The sequence below is a fragment of the Lissotriton helveticus genome, chromosome 9, assembly GCF_964261635.1.
Source record: "Lissotriton helveticus chromosome 9, aLisHel1.1, whole genome shotgun sequence".
Classification (NCBI taxonomy): domain Eukaryota; kingdom Metazoa; phylum Chordata; class Amphibia; order Caudata; family Salamandridae; genus Lissotriton; species Lissotriton helveticus.
This window is the reverse complement of record NC_136070.1, coordinates 564,145,455-564,162,846: the sequence shown is the minus strand read 5'-3', so window position 1 is coordinate 564,162,846 and position 17,392 is coordinate 564,145,455.

Sequence of the window (17,392 nt, the reverse complement as noted above, 5' to 3'; positions counted from 1 at the left end):
CTGGACTGTTCCCATGAGGCACAGGGTCAAGGCTGATTTGCATATGGCCATGTCTGACCTGGGGTGGTGTGGAGTGCAAAAAACAATGGATTTAAGCCCAGATCTCTGTACTGGGGTGAATGTATGACATTGTTCTGCATTCTGTCCATCAATTGTTGTTTTTGCCTTTGTCACCCCAAGTGGGATGGGTATGCTCAGACGTGAGTCCCATGCTCTCCACACCACTGGAGTCAAGCTATCCAGGCTGATGAAGGCTGATAGCCAGAAACCGGTCCTTGGATGCTTGATTCCGGTCCGGGAAAGACATGGCTTGGCAGTTCGGGCTGGACTGTTCCCATGAGGCACAGGGTCAAGGCTGATTTGCATATGGCCATGTCTGACCTGGGGTGGTGTGGAATGCAAAAAAACAATGGATTTAAGCCCAGATCTCTGTACTGGGTGAATGTATGACATTGTTCTGCATTCTGTCCATCAATTGTTGTTTTTGCCTTTGTCACCCCAAGTGGGATGGGTATGCTCAGACGTGAGTCCCATGCTCTCCACACCACTGGAGTCAAGCTATCCAGGCTGATAGCCAGAAACCGGTCCTTGGATGCTTGATTCCGGTCCGGGAAAGACATGACTTGGCAGTTCGGGCTGGACTGTTCCCATGAGGCACTGGGTCAAGGCTGATTTGCAAATGGCCATGTCTGACCTGGGGTGGTGTGGAGTGCAAAAAAACAATGGATTTAAGCCCAGATCTCTGTACTGGGGTGAATGTATGACATTGTTCTGCATTCTGTCCATCAATTGTTGTTTTTGCCTTTGTCACCCCAAGTGGGATGGGTATGCTCAGACGTGAGTCCCATGCTCTCCACACCACTGGAGTCAAGCTATCCAGGCTGATGAAGGCTGATAGCCAGAAACCGGTCCTTGGATGCTTGATTCCGATCCGGGAAAGACATGGCTTGGCAGTTCGGGCTGGACTGTTCCCATGAGGCACAGGGTCAAGGCTGATTTGCATATGGCCATGTCTGACCTCGGGTAGTGTGGAGTGCAAAGAAACAATGGATTTAAGCCCAGATCTCTGTACTGGGGTGAATGTATGACATTGTTCTGCATTCTGTCCATCAATTGTTGTTTTTGCCTTTGTCACCCCAAGTGGGATGGGTATGCTCAGACGTGAGTCCCATGCTCTCCACACCACTGGAGTCAAGTTATCCAGGCTGATGAAGGCTGATAGCCAGAAACCGGTCCTTGGATGCTTGATTCCGGTCCGGGAAAGACATGGCTTGGCAGTTCGGGCTGGACTGTTCCCATGAGGCACAGGGTCAAGGCTGATTTGCATATGGCCATGTCTGACCTGGGGTGGTGTGGAGTGCAAAAAAAAAATGGATTTAAGCCCAGATCTCTGTACTGGGGTGAATGTATGACATTGTTCTGCATTCTGTCCATCAATTGTTGTTTTTGCCTTTGTCACCCCAAGTGGGATGGGTATGCTCAGACGTGAGTCCCATGCTCTCCACACCACTGGAGTCACGCTATCCAGGCTGATGAAGGCTGATAGCCAGAAACCGGTCCTTGGATGCTTGATTCCGATCCGGGAAAGACATGGCTTGGCAGTTCGGGCTGGACTGTTCCCATGAGGCACAGGGTCAAGGCTGATTTGCATATGGCCATGTCTGACCTGGGGTAGTGTGGAGTGCAAAAAAACAATGGATTTAAGCCCAGATCTCTGTACTGGGGTGAATGTATGACATTGTTCTGCATTCTGTCCATCAATTGTTGTTTTTGCCTTTGTCACCCCAAGTGGGATGGGTATGCTCAGACGTGAGTCCCATGCTCTCCACACCACTGGAGTCAAGCTATCCAGGCTGATGAAGGCTGATAGCCAGAAACCGGTCCTTGGATGCTTGATTCCGGTCCGGGAAAGACATGGCTTGGCAGTTCGGGCTGGACTGTTCCCATGAGGCACAGGGTCAAAGCTGATTTGCATATGGCCATGTCTGACCTGGGGTGGTGTGGAGTGCAAAAAACAATGGATGTAAGCCCAGATCTCTGTACTGGGGTGAATGTATGACATTGTTCTGCATTCTGTCCATCAATTGTTGTTTTTGCCTTTGTCACCCCAAGTGGGATGGGTATGCTCAGACGTGAGTCCCATGCTCTCCACACCACTGGAGTCACGCTATCCAGGCTGATGAAGGCTGATAGCCAGAAACCGGTCCTTGGATGCTTGATTCCGATCCGGGAAAGACATGGCTTGGCAGTTCGGGCTGGACTGTTCCCATGAGGCACAGGGTCAAGGCTGATTTGCATATGGCCATGTCTGACCTGGGGTAGTGTGGAGTGCAAAAAAACAATGGATTTAAGCCCAGATCTCTGTACTGGGGTGAATGTATGACATTGTTCTGCATTCTGTCCATCAATTGTTGTTTTTGCCTTTGTCACCCCAAGTGGGATGGGTATGCTCAGACGTGAGTCCCATGCTCTCCACACCACTGGAGTCAAGCTATCCAGGCTGATGAAGGCTGATAGCCAGAAACCGGTCCTTGGATGCTTGATTCCGGTCCGGGAAAGACATGGCTTGGCAGTTCGGGCTGGACTGTTCCCATGAGGCACAGGGTCAAAGCTGATTTGCATATGGCCATGTCTGACCTGGGGTGGTGTGGAGTGCAAAAAACAATGGATGTAAGCCCAGATCTCTGTACTGGGGTGAATGTATGACATTGTTCTGCATTCTGTCCATCAATTGTTGTTTTTGCCTTTGTCACCCCAAGTGGGATGGGTATGCTCAGACGTGAGTCCCATGCTCTCCACACCACTGGAGTCAAGCTATCCAGGCTGATGAAGGCTGATAGCCAGAAACCGGTCCTTGGATGCTTGATTCCGGGCCGGGAAAGACATGGCTTGGCAGTTTGGGCTGGACTGTTCCCATGAGGCACAGGGTCAAGGCTGATATGCATATGGCCATGTCTGACCTGGGGTGGTGTGGAATGCAAAAAACAATGGATTTAAGCCCAGATCTCTGTACTGGGGTGAATGTATGACATTGTTCTGCATTCTGTCCATCAATTGTTGTTTTTTGCCTTTGTCACCCCAAGTGGGATGGGTATGCTCAGACGTGAGTCCCATGCTCTCCACACCACTGGAGTCAATCTATCCAGGCTGATGAAGGCTGATAGCCAGAAACCGGTCCTTGGATGCTTGATTCCGATCCGGGAAAGACATGGCTTGGCAGTTCGGGCTGGACTGTTCCCATGAGGCACAGGGTCAAGGCTGATTTGCATATGGCCATGTCTGACCTGGGGTAGTGTGGAGTGCAAAAAAACAATGGATTTAAGCCCAGATCTCTGTACTGGGGTGAATGTATGACATTGTTCTGCATTCTGTCCATCAATTGTTGTTTTTGCCTTTGTCATCCCAAGTGGGATGGGTATGCTCAGACGTGAGACCCATGCTCTCCACACCACTGGAGTCAAGCTATCCAGGCGGATGAAGGCTGATAGCCAGAAACCGGTCCTTGGATGCTTGATTCTCGTCCAGGAAAGACATGGCTTGGCAGTTCGGGCTGGACTGTTCCCATGAGGCACAGGGTCAAGGCTGATTTGCATATGGCCATGTCTGACCTGGGGTGGTGTGGAGTGCAAAAAACAATTGATTAAAGCCCAGATCTCTGTACTGGGGTGAATGTATGACATTGTTCTGCATTCTGTCCATCAATTGTTGTTTTTGCCTTTGTCACCCCAAGTGGGATGGGTATGCTCAGACGTGAGTCCCATGCTCTCCACACCACTGGAGTCAAGCTATCCAGGCTGATGAAGGCTGATAGCCAGAAACCGGTCCTTGGATGCTTGATTCCGATCCGGGAAAGACATGGCTTGGCAGTTCGGGCTGGACTGTTCCCATGAGGCACAGGGTCAAGGCTGATTTGCATATGGCCATGTCTGACCTGGGGTAGTGTGGAGTGCAAAAAAACAATGGATTTAAGCCCAGATCTCTGTACTGGGGTGAATGTATGACATTGTTCTGCATTCTGTCCATCAATTGTTGTTTTTGCCTTTGTCACCCCAAGTGGGATGGGTATGCTCAGACGTGAGTCCCATGCTCTCCACACCACTGGAGTCAAGCTATCCAGGCTGATGAAGGCTGATAGCCAGAAACCGGTCCTTGGATGCTTGATTCCGGTCCGGGAAAGACATGGCTTGGCAGTTCGGGCTGGACTGTTCCCATGAGGCACAGGGTCAAGGCTGATTTGCATATGGCCATGTCTGACCTGGGGTGGTGTGGAATGCAAAAAAACAATGCATTTAAGCCCATATCTCTGTACTGGGTGAATGTATGACATTGTTCTGCATTCTGTCCATCAATTGTTGTTTTTGCCTTTGTCACCCCAAGTGGGATGGGTATGCTCAGACGTGAGTCCCATGCTCTCCACACCACTGGAGTCAAGCTATCCAGGCTGATAGCCAGAAACCGGTCCTTGGATGCTTGATTCCGGTCCGGGAAAGACATGGCTTGGCAGTTCGGGCTGGACTGTTCCCATGAGGCACTGGGTCAAGGCTGATTTGCATATGGCCATGTCTGACCTGGGGTGGTGTGGAGTGCAAAAAAACAATGGATTTAAGCCCAGATCTCTGTACTGGGGTGAATGTATGACATTGTTCTGCATTCTGTCCATCAATTGTTGTTTTTGCCTTTGTCACCCCAAGTGGGATGGGTATGCTCAGACGTGAGTCCCATGCTCTCCACACCACTGGAGTCAAGCTATCCAGGCTGATGAAGGCTGATAGCCAGAAACCGGTCCTTGGATGCTTGATTCCGGTCCAGGAAAGACATGGCTTGGCAGTTCGGGCTGGACTGTTCCCATGAGGCAAAGGGTCAAGGCTGATTTGCATATGGCCATGTCTGACATGGGGTGGTGGAGTGCAAAAAAAATGTATTTAAGCCCAGATCTCTGTACTGGGGTGAATGTATGACATTGTTCTGCATTCTGTCCATCAATTGTTGTTTTTGCCTTTGTCACCCCAAGTGGGATGGGTATGCTCAGACGTGAGTCCCATGCTCTCCACACCACTGGAGTCAAGCTATCCAGGCTGATGAAGGCTGATAGCCAGAAACCGGTCCTTGGATGCTTGATTCTGATCCGGGAAAGACATGGCTTGGCAGTTCGCGCTGGACTGTTCCCATGAGGCACAGGGTCAAGGCTGATTTGCATATGGCCATGTCTGACCTGGGGTAGTGTGGAGTGCAAAAAAGCAATGGATTTAGGCCCAGATCTCTGTACTGGGGTGAATGTATGACATTGTTCTGCATTCTGTCCATCAATTGTTGTTTTTGCCTTTGTCACCCCAAGTGGGATGGGTATGCTCAGACGTGAGTCCCATGCTCTCCACACCACTGGAGTCAAGCTGTCCAGGCTGATGAAGGCTGATAGCCAGAAACCGGTCCTTGGATGCTTGATTCCGGTCCGGGAAAGACATGGCTTGGCAGTTCGGGCTGGACTGTTCCCATGAGGCACAGGGTCAAGGCTGATTTGCATATGGCCATGTCTGACCTGGGGTGGTATGGAGTGCAAAAAAACAATGGATTTAAGCCCAGATCTCTGTACTGGGGTGAATGTATGACATTGTTCTGCATTCTGTCCATCAATTGTTGTTTTTGCCTTTGTCACCCCAAGTGGGATGGGTATGCTCAGACGTGAGTCCCATGCTCTCCACACCACTGGAGTCAAGCTATCCAGGCTGATGACGGCTGATAGCCAGAAACCGGTCCTTGGATGCTTGATTACGGTCCGGGAAAGACATGGCTTGGCAGTTCGGGCTGGACTGTTCCCATGAGGCACAGGGTCAAGGCTGATTTGCATATGGCCATGTCTGACCTGGGGTAGTGTGGAGTGCAAAAAAACAATGGATTTAAGCCCAGATCTCTGTACTGGGGTGAATGTATGACATTGTTCTGCATTCTGTCCATCAATTGTTGTTTTTGCCTTTGTCACCCCAAGTGGGATGGGTATGCTCAGACGTGAGTCCCATGCTCTCCACACCACTGGAGTCAAGCTATCCAGGCTGATGAAGGCTGATAGCCAGAAACCGGTCCTTGGATGCTTGATTCCGGTCCGGGAAAGACATGGCTTGGCAGTTCGGGCTGGACTGTTCCCATGAGGCACAGGGTCAAGGCTGATTTGCATATGGCCATGTCTGACCTGGGGTGGTGTGGAGTGCAAAAAACAATGGATGTAAGCCCAGATCTCTGTACTGGGGTGAATGTATGACATTGTTCTGCATTCTGTCCATCAATTGTTGTTTTTGCCTTTGTCACCCCAAGTGGGATGGGTATGCTCAGACGTGAGTCCCATGCTCTCCACACCACTGGAGTCAAGCTATCCAGGCTGATGAAGGCTGATAGCCAGAAACCGGTCCTTGGATGCTTGATTCCGGTCCGGGAAAGACATGGCTTGGCAGTTTGGGCTGGACTGTTCCCATGAGGCACAGGGTCAAGGCTGATTTGCATATGGCCATGTCTGACCTGGGGTAGTGTGGAGTGCAAAAAAACAATGGATTTAAGCCCAGATCTCTGTACTGGGGTGAATGTATGACATTGTTCTGCATTCTGTCCATCAATTGTTGTTTTTGCCTTTGTCATCCCAAGTGGGATGGGTATGCTCAGACGTGAGACCCATGCTCTCCACACCACTGGAGTCAAGCTATCCAGGCTGATGAAGGCTGATAGCCAGAAACCGGTCCTTGGATGCTTGATTCTGGTCCAGGAAAGACATGGCTTGGCAGTTCGGGCTGGACTGTTCCCATGAGGCACAGGGTCAAGGCTGATTTGCATATGGCCATGTCTGACCTGGGGTGGTGTGGAGTGCAAAAAACAATTGATTAAAGCCCAGATCTCTGTACTGGGGTGAATGTATGACATTGTTCTGCATTCTGTCCATCAATTGTTGTTTTTGCCTTTGTCACCCCAAGCGGAATGGGTATGCTCAGACGTGAGTCCCATGCTCTCCACACCACTGGAGTCAAGCTATCCAGGCTGATGAAGGCTGATAGCCAGAAACCGGTCCTTGGATGCTTGATTCTGATCCGGGAAAGACATGGCTTGGCAGTTCGCGCTGGACTGTTCCCATGAGGCACAGGGTCAAGGCTGATTTGCATATGGCCATGTCTGACCTGGGGTAGTGTGGAGTGCAAAAAAGCAATGGATTTAGGCCCAGATCTCTGTACTGGGGTGAATGTATGACATTGTTCTGCATTCTGTCCATCAATTGTTGTTTTTGCCTTTGTCACCCCAAGTGGGATGGGTATGCTCAGACGTGAGTCCCATGCTCTCCACACCACTGGAGTCAAGCTGTCCAGGCTGATGAAGGCTGATAGCCAGAAACCGGTCCTTGGATGCTTGATTCCGGTCCGGGAAAGACATGGCTTGGCAGTTCGGGCTGGACTGTTCCCATGAGGCACAGGGTCAAGGCTGATTTGCATATGGCCATGTCTGACCTGGGGTGGTATGGAGTGCAAAAAAACAATGGATTTAAGCCCAGATCTCTGTACTGGGGTGAATGTATGACATTGTTCTGCATTCTGTCCATCAATTGTTGTTTTTGCCTTTGTCACCCCAAGTGGGATGGGTATGCTCAGACGTGAGTCCCATGCTCTCCACACCACTGGAGTCAAGCTATCCAGGCTGATGACGGCTGATAGCCAGAAACCGGTCCTTGGATGCTTGATTACGGTCCGGGAAAGACATGGCTTGGCAGTTCGGGCTGGACTGTTCCCATGAGGCACAGGGTCAAGGCTGATTTGCATATGGCCATGTCTGACCTGGGGTAGTGTGGAGTGCAAAAAAACAATGGATTTAAGCCCAGATCTCTGTACTGGGGTGAATGTATGACATTGTTCTGCATTCTGTCCATCAATTGTTGTTTTTGCCTTTGTCACCCCAAGTGGGATGGGTATGCTCAGACGTGAGTCCCATGCTCTCCACACCACTGGAGTCAAGCTATCCAGGCTGATGAAGGCTGATAGCCAGAAACCGGTCCTTGGATGCTTGATTCCGGTCCGGGAAAGACATGGCTTGGCAGTTCGGGCTGGACTGTTCCCATGAGGCACAGGGTCAAGGCTGATTTGCATATGGCCATGTCTGACCTGGGGTGGTGTGGAGTGCAAAAAACAATGGATGTAAGCCCAGATCTCTGTACTGGGGTGAATGTATGACATTGTTCTGCATTCTGTCCATCAATTGTTGTTTTTGCCTTTGTCACCCCAAGTGGGATGGGTATGCTCAGACGTGAGTCCCATGCTCTCCACACCACTGGAGTCAAGCTATCCAGGCTGATGAAGGCTGATAGCCAGAAACCGGTCCTTGGATGCTTGATTCCGGTCCGGGAAAGACATGGCTTGGCAGTTTGGGCTGGACTGTTCCCATGAGGCACAGGGTCAAGGCTGATTTGCATATGGCCATGTCTGACCTGGGGTAGTGTGGAGTGCAAAAAAACAATGGATTTAAGCCCAGATCTCTGTACTGGGGTGAATGTATGACATTGTTCTGCATTCTGTCCATCAATTGTTGTTTTTGCCTTTGTCATCCCAAGTGGGATGGGTATGCTCAGACGTGAGACCCATGCTCTCCACACCACTGGAGTCAAGCTATCCAGGCTGATGAAGGCTGATAGCCAGAAACCGGTCCTTGGATGCTTGATTCTGGTCCAGGAAAGACATGGCTTGGCAGTTCGGGCTGGACTGTTCCCATGAGGCACAGGGTCAAGGCTGATTTGCATATGGCCATGTCTGACCTGGGGTGGTGTGGAGTGCAAAAAACAATTGATTAAAGCCCAGATCTCTGTACTGGGGTGAATGTATGACATTGTTCTGCATTCTGTCCATCAATTGTTGTTTTTGCCTTTGTCACCCCAAGCGGGATGGGTATGCTCAGACGTGAGTCCCATGCTCTCCACACCACTGGAGTCAAGCTATCCAGGCTGATGAAGGCTGATAGCCAGATACCGGTCCTTGGATGCTTGATTCCGGTCCGGGAAAGACATGGCTGGGCAGTTCGGGCTGGACTGTTCCCATGAGGCACAGGGTCAAGGCTGATTTGCATATGGCCATGTCTGACCTGGGGTGGTGTGGAATGCAAAAAAACTATGGATTTAAGCCCAGATCTCTGTACTGGGTGAATGTATGACATTGTTCTGCATTCTGTCCATCAATTGTTGTTTTTGCCTTTGTCACCCCAAGTGGGATGGGTATGCTCAGACGTGAGGCCCATGCTCTCCACACCACTGGAGTCAAGCTATCCAGGCTGATAGCCAGAAACCGGTCCTTGGATGCTTGATTCCGGTCCGGGAAAGACATGGCTTGGCAGTTCGGGCTGGACTGTTCCCATGAGGCACAGGGTCAAGGCTGATTTGCATATGGCCATGTCTGACCTGGGGTGGTGTGGAGTGCAAAAAAACAATGGATTTAAGCCCAGATCTCTGTACTGGGGTGAATGTATGACATTGTTCTGCATTCTGTCCATCAATTGTTGTTTTTGCCTTTGTCACCCCAAGTGGGATGGGTATGCTCAGACGTGAGTCCCATGCTCTCCACACCACTGGAGTCAAGCTATCCAGGCTGATGAAGGCTGATAGCCAGAAACCGGTCCTTGGATGCTTGATTCCGGTCCGGGAAAGACATGGCTTGGCAGGTCGGGCTGGACTGTTCCCATGAGGCAAAGGGTCAAGGCTGATTTGCATATGGCCATGTCTGACATGGGGTGGTGGAGTGCAAAAAAAAATGTATTTAAGCCCAGATCTCTGTACTGGGGTGAATGTATGACATTGTTCTGCATTCTGTCCATCAATTGTTGTTTTTGCCTTTGTCACCCCAAGTGGGATGGGTATGCTCAGACGTGAGTCCCATGCTCTCCACACCACTGGAGTCAAGCTATCCAGGCTGATGAAGGCTGATAGCCAGAAACCGGTCCTTGGATGCTTGATTCCGATCCGGGAAAGACATGGCTTGGCAGTTCGCGCTGGACTGTTCCCATGAGGCACAGGGTCAAGGCTGATTTGCATATGGCCATGTCTGACCTGGGGTAGTGTGGAGTGCAAAAAAGCTATGGATTTAGGCCCAGATCTCTGTACTGGGGTGAATGTATGACATTGTTCTGCATTCTGTCCATCAATTGTTGTTTTTGCCTTTGTCACCCCAAGTGGGATGGGTATGCTCAGACGTGAGTCCCATGCTCTCCACACCACTGGAGTCAAGCTGTCCAGGCTGATGAAGGCTGATAGCCAGAAACCGGTCCTTGGATGCTTGATTCCGGTCCGGGAAAGACATGGCTTGGCAGTTCGGGCTGGACTGTTCCCATGAGGCACAGGGTCAAGGCTGATTTGCATATGGCCATGTCTGACCTGGGGTGGTATGGAGTGCAAAAAAACAATGGATTTAAGCCCAGATCTCTGTACTGGGGTGAATGTATGACATTGTTCTGCATTCTGTCCATCAATTGTTGTTTTTGCCTTTGTCACCCCAAGTGGGATGGGTATGCTCAGACGTGAGTCCCATGCTCTCCACACCACTGGAGTCAAGCTATCCAGGCTGATGACGGCTGATAGCCAGAAACCGGTCCTTGGATGCTTGATTACGGTCCGGGAAAGACATGGCTTGGCAGTTCGGGCTGGACTGTTCCCATGAGGCACAGGGTCAAGGCTGATTTGCATATGGCCATGTCTGACCTGGGGTGGTGTGGAGTGCAAAAAAACAATGTGTTTAATCCCAGATCTCTGTACTGGGGTGAATGTATGACATTGTTCTGCATTCTGTCCATCAATTGTTGTTATTGCCTTCGCATTCATTGAAGAGCACACCATCCTAGACGCCTCCCAGTCCGGAGTCTGCAGAAACCACAGCAGGAAGACCGCCCTCCTCGCTGCCACTGATGACATCTGCATGCTACTCGACAAGGGACACATCGCAGCCCTCATATTACTAGACCTCTCCACTGCCTTCGACACTGTCTCACACCACACCCTCGCAGCCAGACTGCACGATGCCGAGAAGCAAGGAGCTGCCCTCTGCTAGATCAGATCCTTTCTCTTCAGCAGAACCCAGAGGATCAGACTCCCCCCTTTCATCTCTGAACCCACAGAGATCAACTGCGGCCAGAGGGACGCTGGAAGTACCGACGGACAGAGCGGTGCTTCAATTACCTGAGCTGTTTGCCAGGTGAGGTGAGGCAGTACTCTCCTGCACAATATGCTGGGAGAATGATCCTTCACTAATACCCAGGTGATACCTTCTCCTTTTTTTTTATATATATATTTTTTTTTTTATATATATATATTTTTTTTTTTACACAACATTAGCAGTAGCGACACAGGTCCTGAAGAATGCAGTGGATACCAGTGTGATCCGTAATTCCTGCTGAAACATGTCGACCAACCTGTTGGTAGCTATTAGTTAAAACTACCAATTTCGCTCTTTTTAAGTCTTAGAGACTCTGAGGTCTCCAATAAATAAGTACTTTCCTCAGAGCCATCTAATTTTAAATATCACTACCTTGCACCTTTGCACTATTTCACTTTTCCTCGCACTGCTTTTCAGTAGCCCCCTGCGACCCAGATATATCATCACTGGTTCCCATGTTGTCATTCATGACTAAACTCTTTTCCTATCCTTCATGGTTAGAAGGAACCCACATGATGAAAAGGGCGCCCAGGAAGAGCTACTGATGGGTATTTTTCAAAAACTATGAATGATGTACCCTGTCTAGTGAACTAGTATCACTAGTTCCATCACATAGTCGTCCCTTGTGAATTCCATACCTTTTGACCCTCCACTATTATTTGTATTGCATCAACTGCGGAGTACCACAAGGCTCATCGCTCAACCCCACGCCCTTCAACATCTACATGGCCCCCCTAGCCGCCATCGTCAGACAGCATGGGCTCAACATATTATCTTACGCCGATGACACCCAACTCATCCTCTCCTTCACGAAGCGTGCTTTATAAACCCCTGGTTGATTATTTGATTGATTTGTTGGTTAGGAACCTAGGACTGGATGAAGGTGTTGACCTAGTCTGTGTGTTTGTGTATGTGTGTGTGCTTGTGTTTCAATCTCAACATTAACATGATGTTGTGAGCTCAGCTAGAGTGCTCAGATATCTTCAAAGAGCAACTTTGTCAGTTATCTGCAGGGTTGAAATATGTACACTGAAAGGAAATTACATTTACAAGTACTGTGCTACACCACGGTCTGGGGACAGAAATTAGCCAAGCATTTCTTGTGGGAACCCTGGGGGTGCTTTCACCCTAGGCCTGGGGCACACACCTTACATGGAAATGGGACACAGGGTGGGGGGCAGGTGGAATGTATCTAGAGCATAGGTCCTAGCTGGCACCACCATAGTGAGGCCATTCGCATAGACATCTTTTTCTGTCCTCCTGGGGAAGGGACCCACCTAATGTCAAATATTCTTTGCCTCTCAAACACTAAGCTACTTTACTGCCCCTGCAAATATATGGCTTGTAAAGATATACAGAGTACGCGCATATGCCTGAGAGCCAATGTGTTGTGTTAATGGTGTCTCTTGGTTAGAAAGGGTGATTGTAGCATATGATGGAAATGTTCTTGTAGGTTGCCTTCTTGGGTGTAACTTCTTACATGTAGCTTCCTCATTAAAGATCATGTAGCTAATATAGAAGAGATGGTAGAATACTTACCCACACCACAATCTGAAATAAGCAGTTTGGCAGCCTAGACACCTCCTTGTAACAAGCTGCCCAGCTACAACCTAAACTCTGCACAGGAAGTATAGCCTATGCCTGCCTTGTAATACATGTTGCTGCGGCGATCTATGGCTTCTCCCTTCATCCTGTCCATAGAGCTGTCTGGAATCAGGAGAGACCCTGCTAAGGAAGTATGCATGGTGTTTTAATGCACATTGCTTAGGCCAGGCAGTGCTCCTCTCTCCCCTCCAGAGAGGTATATGCAGCCTGTCCATGCTGGCTGGAAGTTTGTATATTGAATATACCCAACTAGTCATTGGCCCTGGCCTTACACTCATGCTCCAGCCCTGGATAAGACCTGGCTCTGCTTAACCAGTTCCTTGTTTTTGTGTTAGAGCCTTCAGAAGATATTTTGCATCATCAGCCCAGAGAAGGCATCTGGCCTGGCTAAGAACTTGGTACATGCTCTTTCACTGAGCATGATGTCAAGTCTAGGACACCAGTGGCACTGTGTAGTTATGACCGGCTTGGAAGATAAGGTGCTGGACTGTCAGTGGGGAGAGAAACTGTCCTAATCTGGATGACAGTCAACAGATTTGTGGAAGATGACTTGAGGAATTTTGCCTCTTCTAGAGCCATGAAGATCAGCAGCCCAGCTACCCATGCATTAGAAGCGTTTCAGGTCAACAGGTTCACTAAAGGTTTGAGGATAAATTGGGATCACCAAGTAACTGCGCCTGTTGATGAACCCTCCCCATGGCCCGAATTCATGGGAGCTAGTATCACCACAAGATTGAGTGAATCACATGGACTTTTCTATTTCAGTATCAGTTGGCTGAGGCTAGTTACACTTATTCTGGAATCATGTGACTCATCGCTGTACAACCTACATTTCAGAAAATAGCAAGATTAGTAATTCTGGTTGACCTTAACCGTAATCCAGTACTTCCCCTCGGTATCCCTAGGAACCAGTTGGTACTGCAGGTGCTTCAGGTCTCTTGGGGCCTCGAACCTCTAACGGCTGTACTATGATTAGCCATATAGAAGATACAAACCCTTAAAGTCAGTATAATCCTGGGAAGCCCACAGTGGGTGAAGTCCAGCTTGCTGTTTCAATAGCACCCAGAATTTTGACAATTATTATCTCACTGAAATTACCATTGTCCCACACACCCACTGGATCCTTTATGAGTCCTGTTAATCCAATCCCTAAAATCTTGAGATGCTGTGCACACAACCTGCAGGTGGGCATTTCGGTCACTTTTCAGTGCTGGGATACTGGCTTTTGGGAGCATGATTGCTGAAGTATAAAGGCCTACTGAGCTACCCTGGTGAAATCCATACATGCAAGTATATCGGAGACTCAGAAACAGGTGTATAAACCTTCCATTGTCAACCATTTGGATTCTTCCCTCACTTACCTTGCCCCACAGCAGCCCCAGAACCTTCAGGAGGATACCACAAAACCCCATGCTATTGTTGTGATGAAGTGGGAGTTGCCTACAGTACGCTCTGCTGGAAGAGATCACAACTCTACATCAATCCCAGCGGAGTAGAATGGGTCACCAGTTTAGGATCGCTGCCAACCAAGGGCCTATGGTCCCCAGCCAAGGTTTAATCTGAGGTGGTGTGATGGGGCCACTGTGACACTGAAATCAAGCTGTACCTAACTGAAGAGTCGTAATCAAGCCTGACTGATCTTGGGTTATTTGTGTTCTGGTTCAAAGAGGGTGTGCCTTGGCAGTTCAGTCTGGACTGTTTCCATTGAAGCAGGACCAAGGCTGATTTGCATATGGCTGGGTCAAATCTGAGGTGATATGGAGGACAAAAGAACAATGGGTTGGAATGCTACCCTGAGCCATTGCCAGTGGTTACACAAATTGCAAGCAATCTTCTCATCACCTTTTGTGTGTATGGTGTAATGTTCTAAGTGGTCTTAGGTACACCCACACGTGGGTCCCGTGCTCACTGTGCCACCGGAACCAAGCTGCACCTGACTAAAGAGGCCTAATCAGGCCAAAACCAGTCTTGGGTTGCATGTATTCTTGTTCATAGAGGGTCCAGCTTGGCAGTTCGGTCTGGACTGTTCCTATTGGAATAGGACCTAGACATGATTTGTATATGGCTAGTTCTAATCTCAGATGGCATGGTGGGCAAAACATGGGAAGTATTTAAACGATGGTTTGGAATACTGGGAACATGGGAAGTATTCCAAACGATGGTTTGGAATACTTCCCAGATCTATTGCCAGTGGTTAGAAAAATTGCAAACATTGCTCCAATCACCTTTTGTGCATGTGATGCTTCCCATAATATGACAAGTCAATTAAAATGCATTTAAAAGCGCTGCTCAAATATTCAGTGATGTGGCACCATTTGTCAGGTAGGAACTCAACTATTAAGATTTCTCATCAATATCCAAGATGATCAGGTATAACCACTGAAGATCAAACAGGCCAATGCAGCTCATTGTATTGGGAGATTCCATGTACAAGCACCTGTTCAGAGCCAGAGTTGTTATGTTGGTTTAGGTTTTAGCACCCTCAGATAGCTGGTCTCACAGAATCAGTCCCCATGTGGTAGAATTCCCCATCTGAGTCAGTGTTACAATGACACTGTCCGTATTGCCTCTTTGTGATGTGCAAAGTGCTAGCATGTAGCCTACCAGTTTTCACAATCATTAAGTATGTGAAGTCCTATAACATCACCTAAATCCACTTTGTTCCAATATCCATTGGCCAGGCTAGTACTGCCCCGTATGAAGATCTCCTCATCCAGGTCAGGATTTGCCTGGTGTACACAACACCACAGCAACTTCAGGTTCCACAAAGCCCTAATATGTATAACAGCATGGTGGTCAAGCTGGTGTTTTTCAGTTTAAGGACCCTTACCACGTCACTATTGATACAGACTGTAAAGCTCCATAAGCATGCGAGTATCTGAAGTGTCTGCAAAAGTAAAGCACCATAGGGCAGCCAGCACATCCTCAATAAGAAATTAAAGCACCACAGAGAGACTAGTATGGACCTAATGCTTCTTTTCCTACTGGTGCAATTATATTGGACCCTATGGGGCCGATTCACAGAACTAATCTGAGACAAACTCCTAAACGTACTACTTATGGTACTCACAGAATCCACTTATGACTGGACTTACGACTTCTAACTTTACTTCTGCACTTGTGCCGGAATCTCCACTTCCGGGCTGGAATACCGGCATTCTGGCCGGTTGAGCATTTTCCTCGATGCTAATCACCTGTACAAGTGCCTACCATCCCCATCATGCATCAGATATAGTCGACTAACACCAGATTGTGGGTATTCCGGCCTGGAAGCAGAGATTCCGGCCCGAGTGCAGAAATTCCAGCACAATTGAGGGATTTTTGCTCCGAGTGTGGAATTTCCGCTCCGGGTGCGGAAATTCCGCTCCGAGTGCGGACTTTAAGTAAGTAGTCGTAAGTGCATTCTGTGAATACCATAAGTAGTAAGTTTAGGATTTTGTCTCAGATTAGTTCTGTGAATCGGCCCCTATATGGTGTTTTCCAAATCCTAGTACACACTGACAGTGTGTAAGGGCGCACCCATACATATACAGACATACCTACATACAACAGTCGATCCTATGATTTAGTCGCCTGATTTCACACACATTTAGTAAATAATCCACAGTTCACTTACACAAACATAAAATGCAGTCACTGAGCACTGACACCTAACTCACTGCCATAGGGACGAGTTAGGAAAGTTATGATAAATGTTTTGAATCTTATGGTTATATTAACACGCCACCCCCTTCAATCCCTGCACCAGAAACAATTAATATTACAAAACGCTGATACACTGCCGATCCTCTAGTGATCTGCATGTGATCCTAAGACAAACTCATCTACATAAACACTGAGGACCTCATTTATGAGGTTTTGACACAGGGCAGCACCGCAGGGAATCCTACGTCAAAACAAAAGTGCAGGAATGCGTCCTATCTATGTGTTACAGTGCATTCTTGTCCCTTTTCCCAGAACTGGTGCACAATGGGCCGCAGGCGGCAACGCAGGTACCCTTGCACCATGGTGCAATGGTGCCTGCATTGTGGTGCTTCTGGCGATTTCCTTTTTCTATAAGTGCTGCAGAATGCAGCACACATAGATAAAGGAAAGCAAGAGTAGAAAAGGGCACATATTTATAAGGCTATGAAAAGCCACGTAAAGTGGCTTTGCGTGGCCATATAAATATGTCGTGGGTCATTACGCCATCAGAATGTCAAAAAAGTGACGTTCTGGTGGAGCAAAAGTGCCGGTAGGGCGTCATAAATGAGGCCCTGAATAAATCAATCACCAACCTACCTGTGACATTGTAATTACTGCTCCAGCCCTCTCAGGGCATCTTTCTGTCGACAATGCTCGCTGGAGAGGCCCATTTTTCTTCTCTTCCTGCTGCATACATATCTCCTGTATCCAAACCTTAAAATGTGGCTGTCTGCACGTGGATGAAACTGACATGGCGTGTGTTTTACAAGTTGTGGTTGGACACAAGGCACAGTTGCCAGAAGAGTGGTTCCGTTATCACGTGCCCCAGATGTAACCCTTGACATGTGCCCTTTCGATCAAATCAGCCAGAAGGAACTGTCATGCATTTTATTTTTGAAATGTAAATAAAAACATGTGAAAACGTAAGCTCCCGGTGTGCTGCTTTAGCG